Source organism: Typopeltis vanoorti, chromosome 12 (genome assembly GCF_054136105.1).
Source record: "Typopeltis vanoorti isolate ZY-2024b chromosome 12, IOZ_Tvanoo_1.0, whole genome shotgun sequence".
In the NCBI taxonomy this organism is placed as follows: Eukaryota; Metazoa; Arthropoda; class Arachnida; order Uropygi; family Thelyphonidae; genus Typopeltis; species Typopeltis vanoorti.
Window position 1 is genome coordinate 124910093 of NC_143560.1, and position 14337 is coordinate 124924429.

A 14337-nucleotide genomic window follows, 5' to 3' on the forward strand; every position below is an offset into this window, starting at 1 on the left:
GTTACCAATAAACTTTCTAACATTTTGCTTTACAAATTGACGAATCCACTGATATTAGCGGTAAAGCTCATATACTAGGATTCGTACATTTCATTAATGAAAAAGAAATAGTGAATCAATTTCTATGCTGCAGAGAACTTGAATAGCGTTAATACAAGTATCCAATGGAAAAATAAAAATATTTTGACATCCACTAACAGATTGTCAGCTTTTCAGAAAAAGTATCTCTTTGGAAAGCATATCAGAAAAAAAAATGCACTTGATATGTTTCCTTCGCTCCATAATAAAAAAAAAAGTTGAGGGAATTATTTCCGTTATAACAGAACATTTAACAATACTGGAAGAAAAGATAAAAGATTTCAAGTTACTTTCCTTCCTTAAATACATACAATTATGACTGGATACGAAATCCATTTGTCACAGTTCATACATCGATTTGTGAATTTTCGTTACAAGAAGAACAACAAATTAGTTAACGGATCGTACTCTAAAAATGAAATTCTCTGAAATAACTCTTGAGGAATTTTGGATTTTTATCCAAGTCGAACACCCAGCTCTCTCCACAAGGGCACAGAAAATTTTGTTAGTTTTCAACATCATATTTGTGTGAGCTCGGTTTCTCAATATTAATCAATATATAAAAACTGAAAAGCGTGAAAGACAAAGAGATGAGGGTAGCTATATCACATATTAGACCTGATATTGCTGAAATCTGCAAAAGCCAACGAACTTTTGGTGTTCCCCAAATTTTTCTTATAATTCAAAAGTATTCCGTGACTTCGAAAAGGTTAAGAACCACTGGCTTAGAGACTGGCCCTGATGAAGAGAGAAGCAGTAAAATTTGCAGAAGAGTAGAAGCAATAGGGCCATACCGTCCGTTGTATGCAAGAAACAGAATGCCGCCAATCTACGTTAGCTCAATTCTTTGTTAAGAAGTAGAATTATAAATTAATATTCTGAATATGTTTTATTGTCTATCAGCTTCATGGTTTTCCTTTAACTAGGCCCTGAGATATACCCTAATTCTTTTATAAAAAAATAAGGGTCAAAAAAGAAATTTGAGATACGAATTATACTTTTTCCCATAGGTTATTATATTCGATTAATGCGCCTGTTTCAAAGAATGCATTAGCCGCATTAATCGAGGGATTGCTGTATTATACACAAATTGTTACACATTTCTTAGTGATGAAGCGTATGTCTTGCTTATGTGCTATCAACTGCAGGCGTAATTATTGACTGATGAATATCTTGTGCTTTATATCTTATCCTTTTTGTTGAAAATTTAATACAGTTGACCACGTGTTTATTATATGGGGGGGGGGATATTGCCATATTGGCGAATTCCCTTCCTGTTCCCTTCATTATAGTGTGCGAAGTGGTTATTCATCAGGAAATTTACTTCCGTGCGCTGCTTCATCCACATTATTTACAATTTAAATCTCCTGTTATGATAATCCACTTTGTACTATTCAAACTAATTGCCTAATCATTTTCTTAACACTTTCATGGCATTAATATCTTTCTCTTAGTGATCTATTTAATATCAAATACATCACTTCATCGTTTCTCAACTCATTGCTATTGTCAGGAGTACTTTCTATCTTCCGTCTCTTCTTCACATGCTTCACTCTTCGATTTCTGTTCCTGTCGAGGTATGGTTATCACCATAATAAAGTGATTATTTTGTTTTGTATAGGAGTAGCTCTGGGCTTTAGAAGTACCTTCATTTGTATTTTCACACATTGGACTGTAGTCGACTATTCAGCCTTTCCTTCGCACTATACTAGGCTGTCTAAGCGGTTTAAAACGAACATTTCAGATTCCAGTTTATTCGTGAGATGTATATAAATTTGAACCGCTGGGACTGTCATTGGTCCAGATTTATCTTGGCGTCTAAATGACAAATGATTGATTTCAATTTTTGAAACACACTTTGAAATTGCTGTATTTAACAGAATGCATTACAATGTTAATGGTCCAGAAGGCGTGCGACAGGCGAATTCTTTATATCCTAATAATTGGAGAATCATTGCTACTAAGGAAATAAACATGATCACGCATTCCACTTATAATTTTATGTAAATCATTCGATGCACTGAAATATCATTTTCAAATCTGGCTCTGTTGTGATAGAATGTTTTGAAGGTACATCTTTCAAACATTATATCACATCTATCTAGCACAAGTGAAACTATTGCAATTATATACGGAAACAAGAACTTAAGTATGCGTGACAGCTTTATATGCCATTTGAGATTAACCAAAGGCAACAAGCGATTTGACGTGAAATTTTTGCAACAGCTTCTTTGTGCAATGAATATGATTACCACTCAATCAAAAACATCTCTCTCTCTCTTTCTTTTGTGTCTGTCTGCGTTCCTCCCTCTCCCTGTGTATTTATAATATGATCATTTGAGTCGAAGTTAAATAACTGAGCAGGAAGGATACTTCCGCATAGCCTATAACGATGGGTTTTTTGACCCAATGTCAAGTTTCACATTTCTGTTGTGTTTACCGCTACAAAGTACTATTTGGATTATGAACGAACTGAGATGGACCGGCACTTTGGGAAATTGAAGTTTTTAACTTGAGCTACTGAATATATTCTGGATTTTTGTCTAGGACGTCTTTGGCATATGCACTGGAGAACCTTTGGCATGGGACATCAGGTCTGACAAAAGCTCGTGTTCTGTTCCTATGAAAGGCATCGCGCACGATATAATGTGGAAGGTCTGTAAGCTGTAGTTATAGTGGATGCCAGCTGAGGTCCAGTAATGAATAAGACCGAGTTTGGATGCCTGTAAATGGTAGTGGTGCATGTAATCGATGTTGGTATCGAAACCACAGTTGTTGGTAGCGTCTATGTGAAAGTGCGTTTACATGTAATTTTATTTTGTTTTGATATCTTGAGGTACATTTTTATTTTTCCTTTTAGCAATCTTTTAGTAATGATACAATGAATAATCTGGAACAATTCCATACCCCAATTTCAGATGATTCGAGTAGCCATTTTACTAATTTATGTAAAGGTAAATGAAACTGAATCTTGAAAGAACAGATAAATTTACTTACTGGGTGTTCCAGGAATTAAGAATTGCGGAGCCCAGACTTTACCGTAGTGAAAAAGTCGAGGAATCATGTGCACATAATAAGGATCTCCGCTCTTCGACGCAAAATCTGCTTGTTGTTTTGGAACGTTGTACAGAATGAAACTAGGTAGTTGCATGTTGCAAATCAGTAGTTAGAATTAAATGATGCAAAGGACTGTGTTGTTAGATCAGATGTTAAGGCGCGGTTAAATCTACCTGAATATAGGAGATATTAAGCTAAACCCTTTACTCTATGCAAATAGCATTTTCTCCCTAATAAATCTGCTACAAGTTTTAGAATCTATAGGCAAAGTGGATACTAGATTCAACGTTATTTCAAAGCCGAATGTTTGTAGAAACTACGTAAGTTGACCTGAGAGCTTACGAGAATACAATCCTCGGGCATCCCCCAGTTGCCTTAACTTACACTACTTAAGACATGAGCGCTGCCCCAGCGTCCATATATTCGGCCTTTTATTAGTGAATTTGATAAAGGTTTCAAAGGCAAGTGAAACCTTTATCAAATGCACTAAGGAAACTCAGGGATTGTTTTCTCGTAAGCTTTCAGGTCAACTTACTAAACTTAGTTTATACAATCATTCGACTTTGAAATAATATTGGATCTAGTATCCACTTTGCCTATGTAATTTTACAAGGCCGAAATGAAGCTTTATGACTTTCTTTATTAATTATAGCTAAATTAATGAAATAATTGGTCTCACAGTTTTGGTATGAAAATCAACGATAAAACAGTTTTGAAAACTGGCAACATAAAAAAAAAAAAATCGTTAATTGCATTCTTAATGGCGTCGTACCCTATACGTTTTAGCTGGTTTCTATACAGTTTTAACGAAGATTGGAAAATTTAAATATAGTAATCGATAATACAATAATTAAAGATAATGTGATAAGACATTTGACTAAATTTATATGGAACGGGAACGATGCCTAGTGAAAAGACCAAACTAGTTCCTATGTACTTTTGGGATCCATCTGTCAGATACATAAGTTACAGACTGGAGACTATAGATATGACAATACCAAGAAAAATGAGAGGACTGAGCATATAGCATCGGTGACAGAAAGATATTAAGAGATCAGAAAAGAACGTGAAGTTGCTGTTATTCAAGAACACGTAAGCAGTCAACGTAAGATGGCATGGCCACATATTTAGAATGAGACATTATACATGTTGAGGAAGACCAAGATGTGATTTTGATATAGTTGAGAAGATCGAAATGTAAGCGTAGATTAAAACAGACCAGTTTGTAGACTGTCATTAATATTTGATATGGTCTTTGAAGATATGCACTGGAAGATGATAAAGTGACTATTAAAGCTTTATGCAGCTGTAAGTGCATAGTATACAAACACTGGGTTCTACCCTGCTGTCAATTTTTATCATAACTGCGGTCATAAATTTCCAATATATTCAAGTTACACGGTATTTGGATTACTCGGTTGACTTTACATTAAGGAAGTCAGAAAGCAGTTGCCATTTTAAAATGAATTTGTATTTTTTTTTCCACAAGGAGGAGGAAAACTTGAGAATTTTTTAATATACTAATATTCGCAATACCAAGTACTTACCTCGAAGTTAATCACGAGTATTTGATTATTTGCTGTTCTGATTTGTACGCGCCATTCACTACGAGAATGAAATCTAAACTCTCAGAGCAAGTTCTAAAAACAAATGCATGCACGCCTGCTATAGGAAGCGAAGTGACTTTTTTACACCTAGACGTTATCGAGTATTCACACAAACGACACCCGAGGAGTAAAGCTTATCCAGAATAAATATCGAGAGACAGCACTGTGCAAACTGTCAATTCCGTGCTATTTGAAAAGCATATTAATTAAAAATTGAACAACCCAACTAGAAAAAAATCGGAGTACTACCGATCAGTTTTATGCTTCTGACGCATTATTTTTTAGAAATGAATACAACCCGCGCACATCCACACGAAGAAGTTAACTTCTAGTCTAACATGCCACTAGACATGATAAAAGAAAGATTTTCGCAATGTGTTTTGCTTTTGGGAGTGGTGAATATTAATAAACAAAATGCCAATATATTCCAGTTGAATATGCAGAAATGAAAATCATCGGATAAAATAAATCTCAAGGAAGAATGTACAGTATATTACAAATAATGTTGAGTGAACATTCGTTCCGTGTTAATTACATAAGTTGTGCGAGAGAATATATTTATTGCATAAATTTCTAATACCAATACGTAAAGTTCAGTAAAATCATAACACCCATCAAAAAACTTGTTTAATATCAGAACAATCATGAAGCGCCCTGCATTTCAGGCTTGCTAACTGAATATATATATATATATATATATATATATATATAATGCAACACTAACATCAACATCCGTTTGTGTACTGTTATATACTAGACAAATTTAAATACTCATTAATTACTAGATAAGATTTCTGTCTAAACTAAAGCTAGCCTGAACTAAAATTTAATCACACGTTTAGATTTTGCATATAAAAATTCATCAAGCAGTTTAAGAGAGGATTGATTAAAGTACCTAAGGCTATAAGAGAAATGTGTTAATTACGTGCCTATTAATTCACTATTCGGTTTGTCTGTTGTGGCGGAGGAGTGATTAAAACGCAAGTTTTCCAGGAAAAAAAAAAACAATTTCCTTGCATGCTAACTCACTGTCAATTGAAAGTCATAAATGTTCCGAGAGTCCAGATGCGATTCGAACTCCCTCAGCTAAAGGACAGTGTCATTCTTTAGGCTGCTCCATGGAAGAGCGACATTTTTGTGCACGGCAGACACGCACGCGTTGTATTCGAAAGACGTTCGACTTTACTGATGGAGAACATCTTTAAATAAAAAATTCTACTCCATATACAGGTCTTCCGGATAATTCTTATATTCTAATTCTATTTCACTGAGATGATATAAACTATAATTTTTTAAAATGGTTCTCAATAATGAATTCATTGAATTTTTGTAATTAGAATACTTGTGGAAAGCAATCCCGGTAGAAAATGTCCAATCTTAATATTAGACTACGATTTAAAGTAGCACATTCCTAAGAGACCAAATAAATCATGCTATACTAGAGCCGGAAGCTTCCAATTTACCAGAATTACTTCATCGTACAAGTCCAAAATTCAGTGTTTCTTTACTCCCCCCCGTTCCCCCTCTCTGTCCACACCCATGTATTCTTACTCGGGCTTGTTTATTAGAGCTGGTTAAGTACAGTATTTGGCTGTTTACGTGTACAGTTTGACAATGAGTAACAAAAGCAAAGATTCATATGTATTTTTTTTTTTCATTCTTGCACTTATTTTATGGCTTTCAAAGCCTTATGGTTAGGATAGCGAATTGAAGAGCTATTCCTTGATTACCGTCTGAAAATGTTACGAGCACGTGCCCGTCACGTGGTGAAAGTTGTAAGTGCTACGATACAACCGATCAATAGTAGGCAAGTCCATTAAGGAGGAGCAGGTAAGGACACCATGCACTCATTGTAATATGCACGATTGTTTTTCTTCTTTTTTTTTGGTGGCCTCATCGAATATTTTAGGATAAATGGACTGCTGTATATTTATCAGAGATAGCACAAGAAACTATTAAAGTCAATTTATTTTAAATGATGAACTTGCCTTCGATTAAATACTCATTCTAAACTTATTACCCAAGCAGAGAGTTTTCTTTTTCTATTTCGTTTTAAATGCATCGTCTCTCCCCCCCCCCCCCTCGTCTGCATCTGAATCTCTGCGTGAAGTCTTGATTCTGCTTTTCATAGAAGTAAAACTCATCAGAACTCGAGCTTCACTTTACGCTGCTTGTGGGGACGTACTGAAAAGGATATGATCTAACTTGAAGTATTTACTACTTGCATGCATTTTATTGTAATAATTTTGCGAATATCTTTTTAATCTTAATTGATATTTTTTTAATGATTTGAGAGAGATGAAAGTTTCTCAACACAATAATATTTAGTATGACAAACTGAAGTGTTGCTTTCCCAAATTGCATATGTCGTTGAAAATTTATAGTTCAGTAATTTTCATTAACTCTAAAATCTAATTTTTAGATTTTAGTTAATTTATCATCCGTGAGTGCTGTTAATTTTGTTTCTCAGTGTTTACGTGAATTTGATTAGTTGGTGGTTCCTTAATTTTTTCCCATATTAGTTCAGATACGTATCTCTTGAATTATGGCGATTAAGAAAGAACCATTAAACATACCACTATGGCAATGCTACCATTCACATTTATTGGATTTTAAATCGGAAGTTTTCACTTAGGATCACCGATGACAACGTGGACAGCTGCTTGAAATAAAAATGTTTTAGATAAAAGACAGTTTCTGCATAAGCTGTTCCTGCGTATGTAACCGGGTTTAAATATTCCACTAAAATAAAGTGTACTATTCGTCTTTCTGATTTCATATTTTTAGGATTTAAATAATTCCTATCAGTTTCGGAAATGACTAACAACTAGTAATGTTCATCACAAAACTTATTCTCATTGACTTACTAAAGCCGATGAGAATAGCTTAAGAGTGAAAATGCGCCATAATCTCGCTCACTCATTAATATGAAAGAAAAAAAAAAAAAAAAACTAAGGACCGCCAACTAATCATATTCATGCAAAAAATTCGCTCATACTTTTTTTGAAGAATATTCAGTGCTTGGTACATCGTATTCATTCGAGTATATAGATTCGATTCTCTCTCTAACGCATGCGCGCGCATCGTCAAAGCTGATGCAAGTCAAAGGGACCTTAACCTCCGCATTCTCTGTCCTACATTCCCTTAACTTCTTTTATCTTTACATTCCTTTTATATTTAATCTCTCTCTCCGGATAGATTTTATATCAAATGTGAAAATCCAGTAGATACTTTCCCTTTCTTTAGTGGGTTAATTATCTGGCTAAATTTCGACTAGCTCGCAGTTTATCTTATTTCTAAATACTTTACAGGACATCATGTGTACGTATTTCTTTAATATTAAATGGTTTTTTTTTTCTTAAAAACTTCGTCCCTAATATTTGGAAAGCTCAGTGTACCAAACATTAAGTAACTTATTTATGGTTGGTTTAATGATAACTGATAATTGGTGTGTGCATAAGTTATTTTCTCTTTATCGTTATATGAAAGTGCAAATAAAAATATTTTATTTCAGGAAAAAAACCGATTAAAAATAATTTTACTGATGAGTGTTACTTTCGTAATCGTCTGGCAAAATCAAACTGACGCTTCCATAATTGCGTTTGTAAAACTGCAATTATGAATTAGTGACATGCACTTTTTTGTTCGTAGTCAGAAGATATTAAGATAAACAGACGTTAATTTTTGCATGAACCACTCGAGGTTTGATCTTTATCAACAACTGTCTCCTCTGTTTTCTTCCGAGAACAGACTTTCAGCATGAATTCTCGTTTAGCCGACCAAACGAAGAAAGGACGGAAATAAAGCAGCGATAAAATATTTGATTGCATCTTCTATCCGCTAATCTGAACTAAGTACAGCAGTAATTAGGCCATTGCGACCATTGTGAAATGTTAAAGAATGAAATGAAAAAAAAAAAAAAAAACATAAGAAAGCAAGGGACATGTGCGAGATATCGTTAAGCTGACAAAATTAATGATAGTGTATAAATTCCTTTTAAAACTATATCGTTTTTCTGTACATTTTGTAAATGAATAAATCAAACAAAAACAGGTCTAGACTAAATATATTGACTATAATGTATAAAACCGTTTTATTATTTTTTTTTTACGCTTCGATGTTCGAAATTAGAATTGATGCATCTATTTCCCACTGAGCGAAGATGATCCGGCCCTGATATGTAAACTCCCTCACCCCTTAAATAAAAGAATCCGTATTCCAGCAGATTTCTGGAAATTTACTTTCCAGTGCAATTTTGATATCGATTATCTGCTTTTCAATTATTTAAGACTAATTGCAATACATAAAGATGCATATGGCAAAAGAGGACTCGTTGCTGCATCTTTATTTTTTCAGGAATGAGTGGGTTAAATTTTCATCCAGCTTTCTTTCAATTAGCCTAGCCATCACTATTTTTTGGTTACACACATAAAGGCATCCAGCAGTGAAGTTCACACGCCTACACCTCTCCTCAGTGAGGCATAACGTGCAAAAACATTAGTACGAAATTCCAGAGGACGAAGTGAATTATTCAGTAGGACTTGAAAGCGTTTACATCTCATATACGACTTACACACACATTATGATATTGCAGTTAACTTCATTAAGAGCTTTGTTCTCGTTAAAATCAGTATGCAATAAACAAATTATTGTTATGTGAGATTTGCGATTACAATGATAGCATTTTGAGAATAAATTCGTTGCTCGGCTGTATAGAATGAAAATGTTGCAGTTTATAGAGCAACGGACCTGATCTCAAATTTGTAGACCTAAAAAATTACAGGACCTCCAAACCGTAATTATGATCATTGGTGCAAAAGGTTATGAAGATAGTTGTTTTAGTGCTAACTACATTTTGTAGTTCTCAAGTGATCTGTGCACCATGCATATCACCTCACTTAACAGGAAAAATGATTTCGTAGTATAATTAAATTAATACATCCATGGATCAGTAGCCTCGCTGCGAGAATAGGTTGTTATCTATAATAGAATGATAAGCAGAACAGTAAAAGCTGGCATGAATTTCAACCGAAAACATTAAAACCCAATATAGATTTTTTTCGAATGATTTCATTGAAAAAACTACAATTAGTTTTTAGGTGAAATCAGAGCACCCAGGCTGTTGCTTTGACACACACACACACACAAAGTCAAATAGCGAGTTTCCTTACAAGAATAATTAGCTAATGTTCTACCTGCAGTAACTCGATTTCTATGTTAAATAGTATCGGTGTCCCACTTCTATTCTATAGAAATATTCAAGAGGACACATCCTGGTACATTTGAAGCGTTAAGTTAAATTAATGAAACTAGAGCATTTTGAAAATAGAGACCCCCACCTAAAAAAAAAAAAAAAAAAAAAAAAAAAAAAAAAAAAAAAACACGTTTGTCTTCTCCTTCAGACACATACACCTCTTCAACTGTTTTCTCCCAAATTTGGAATATATTTTCTTTATATACTGGATAAAATTTTGTTTAACAACAATATCCCATCCAACAGCATATCCTTTTCTGGCTGAACTTCATAAACAACGCACGCTTACCAGTGGATGCTATGTTTAACCTCCTCTTTTCTTAACCATATCTCCTTGATAAAAAAATCGATAACGTATTATATCAAGATTCATCTTAATGCCATTAGTATATGTTTTAGTGTGCTTGTAACACCAGCGAAACAACTTTTCCGAATGCAGGAAACATTTTTGATAACTATCGGCTCACTTCGAGATTTATTTCATGAAATCGATGCAAGCCTCCTTGATGTCGTTCAGTATATCTTTTTTAAGGCTGCACCTTCTTTATATTTAGTTGAAATTAACATGATGATAAATATGAATGCGTTTTAATAAATTTTGTGCTCATTTTGCGTTACAATCGAACGTAAAATGTTTCTCAAAGAAAAATATTATTGATATTTAGGAGGGTTTTTTTGTCAAAATATTTTTTTATTTTATTTCCTCGGGTATTTTAATGGATAAAAGAGATTAGGGGGGGGGGAATGAATTTCGTTGTATAAATGAGCATTTCGTAAAGAAATGTGCTTGGTGGTTTTAAATTTCTCATTTATAGTAAGAAAAGGGATGAAGAAAAGTTTTTGGTTAACTTGTGCTGCAAGACGACGAACCCATAGAACGAGAGAATTATTATGCGTGCGCTCGCGAGCAATTCCATAAGATATACAGTTCTCTGGTGATTAAAACTTCTCACTCTGAAAGCTCTTTCATTATTAATTTGTCCTGTAAAAATTAGACAATACTGTGATGCAAATCTGCTTGCCACAAATGCTGAATTAAGGTAATCCCTCGTAAGTTGCTCATTCAACGCTGATACTAAGCCAATGGCAAAGAGACCTAATTTAGTTTCCAGAAAACTTGTTTTAGGGTGATATCGATTTTTTTTTCAATTAAATAGTTCTTAAGATGATTCATGGTTAAGTCAATCGATTAATTAATTCGGCTGCATTAATTCGTCCTTATTATGACGAATTAATGCAGTCGGTTCGTCACTCCTCTGCTGCTGCATCACCCCCCCCCCTAAAGGCAAGTATTCGTGACTGTATATCTGTGTGTTCACGGAGACGGTTTGCCTGTTCTCGGCACGAAAAACCCTCTACCTCCGTATGAGAACAGCTAACTTATCTTTAGTCGAAAGAGACCAGATAGAGGTCCCTCACGGCATGGACCGAAATCGAACCCAGGTCTTTCTGACCGAAGGGCTTTGTCTATACCGGCTGAGCTACGGAGGCTCTCAGCACAGATTGTCATTCTAAAATGACATCACAGAATATCTTACCGATGTTAAAGAAACTTCTGTGATTTGATTATCCATAAAATCGACAGCAGCGACAAATATTGATTGCCCTCAGAGCGCAAACCTGTCAAGTATTGCTGAATTTTACCGATCTCCCTCTTTGAAATTAGACAAAGATTAGACCGACTGTCGGCAAAAAAGCCAGTGACGCTCCTCACATTTAAAAACGTTAATTTTTTTGTCAGTTAATTATTTCTCATTATTCGTAAAATTAATCATACTATGTCTATGCTTTCTCCTTTTATTCTGTTTTTTGTTAATATATATATATTATCTGTTTGGTGCACGTACGTACAGTGCGCTGAAAGATCACTTATTTCGTTTTCCTATCCATATGCTAAAGGACTTTTATGTCCTTAATTAGAATCGAAGGCAGAAGGTAATTCACATTTTACTGCTTTCATTCTTATAGGAAGCAGATCTTATTTACATTACGTCTTTCTCACTCGAACGAAACCCCTCTTTGTGTGCGCTTATTTCTTTTGACAAACTAGATTTTAATGCACTTTTTTTTCTTTATATATTATGCTGCCTTATTTAATGATAACTTTGCCTACCGCTTTTATATTTTAAGCAGCAATTAATATTTTAATGATGAAAAAATACGGGAAGCAAGGGGGAATGTAAGACTTTTGGAAGATCAAAAGAGAATGCGAAATGAACAGGTAAAGGAACTCTTCGCTAGACTTTTGGTAAGGAGTCTTTATCGGTTGCTTTTATTGATTCTCACCCACTATAATTGTAAATACATATCCTACCGTGGACTGGCTAAGAATTAGATATACCTAGGACTCTGTTTAATAGACCAAACATGATTATTCAAGCCATTTAGGCCTCCATTAAGAGCTCAGTCGGCATGGCCTTTTTGATCACAAAGATCCGGGTTACAATCTTAAGAATGCAAAGAACCTTTATAGAGGCTTTTCATTTGAAGGTAAGTTATCCGGTCTCATACGGAGTTTGCGGGTTTTTTCCTTCCTCAAAACAGGCAAACTGGATAGAAGAGCTCACATAATTAATCGAGAAAATAATGGCTAATCCAAACAAACAAACCAGCCAGATGAGCAAGATAGTGGTCTCATCACACCGGATGATTAAAATCATCATCCACCTTGAACATTACCAAACATCCATAGCACAGAATTCGAATCAACAGTATCGTTCATAAACAGCGAGATCGGTAAGATATTTTTAATTGAATACATAGGCGTCTCACACCGGAGATGTCTGGTTTTTCACATTTTTTATTTTACATAGCTATCCCCTATTGCGTGCGAGTGTTTGTACCGCATTGTTAGTTTCAGTTTTTTGCAGTTTAGTAGTGATAAAACCCAGCTGACTCAACTTTTCAAGAGTGAAGATATATATATATGATCCAAATGCGCGTTGAGGAATGTATACCTGAACTGGTCCGGGATGCTGCAACTGCAGAGAATGATTGATTGATGGATTATATGAATAGTCAAGTTAGATATGAGTAGTGTTTATGAGTTATGTAACTATTCCTTTTTATGCATTCTTCTCGCAAATTTGAATTTGCACATAATTTGTTCGTTTTGTTATAGGTATTATTAATACTCGTGTGTGTAGTCATTCTCCATTAACTGATCTCCATATTTAAAGAGTTAAAAAGAGAAGCGACTCTTTCTGCTTTGTTAATTTACTAGGTGGTGATCATATACTCAGATTCTATAAATTCCGAATTTTATAGGTAAGATTTAATGATTACAAGCTGATGAAAAACATAGCATCTTTCGCCTCTTTTGTTACAGCTGCTGTTTTGCTTTGCAGTACACCACTTTGTTGAAAAGTAAAGTTAATATATAGTATTCGTTCTACACAAAGAACTTGCTGAAAAAATGAACGGCCGATCTGCATAGTGTAATTTTGCTATACACTTTTCGAAATATTTTTAAATTCGATAGCAGAACAAAAAGACTCTTTTAGGCCTTACGCGATTTGCAGATGCTTATTACTTACTGGAAAACAGTAATTTTAATTATTACTAACTACTGTTAATTTTAAGAGTAGAATATTCTGAACTTTTGTCGTGATTGTAATATCAATACTGTTATCCCAAAGAGAGAGTCCGCATATTTCCAGAAAAAGCAAATTTGTCTTAAGGTTACTTTTGAATTTATTTGCTTATAAAAAGCAGACTAAAAAGTACAATATCCCATCTACCTTCTTGATCATATTTTTTTTAAAAATTTCCTCCTGAACAGCAGTTTCATTAGAATAAATTTTAAAGCATAGAAAAATTTATTTCACCTTCCACTTGCACACAGATAACCAAGTACGTGAAACTTATATACACTGCTACATTTTTCCTTAGTAACCGTTCTAGTAGCTGCAATTTCTCTACAAGCAGCGTTTGGCCCTTTGCCAATTATCATACTCCTATATGTCGGGTATGTGTCCTAATATGCCTTTGAAATGCAAGCATTTATATTGTGATTAAACCATGGATGGTTTAAAAAAAGCACATATTATAAAGTTATGTAAATTTGTGGAATTATTACTATCCTTTGCAGCGATCACTTGCAATGCACGTAATAAATACGGTGCGCATGCTTCGTGGTCTCCACGCTTCGATGTTGGCATAAAGAATTTATAGCTTCGTTAGTCTGCGGAAATATAAAATCAAGTAGGTATTGTTGTGGTTAATTTTATCAGTTAATTTTTCTGTCTTTGGAACTTCTCTTATCTAAACATTTGTATCACTTCTGCTATTTTATGCCCCTAATTTCTTCCTGATTGTTTCAGAGCGATGCTTTATTTCTTT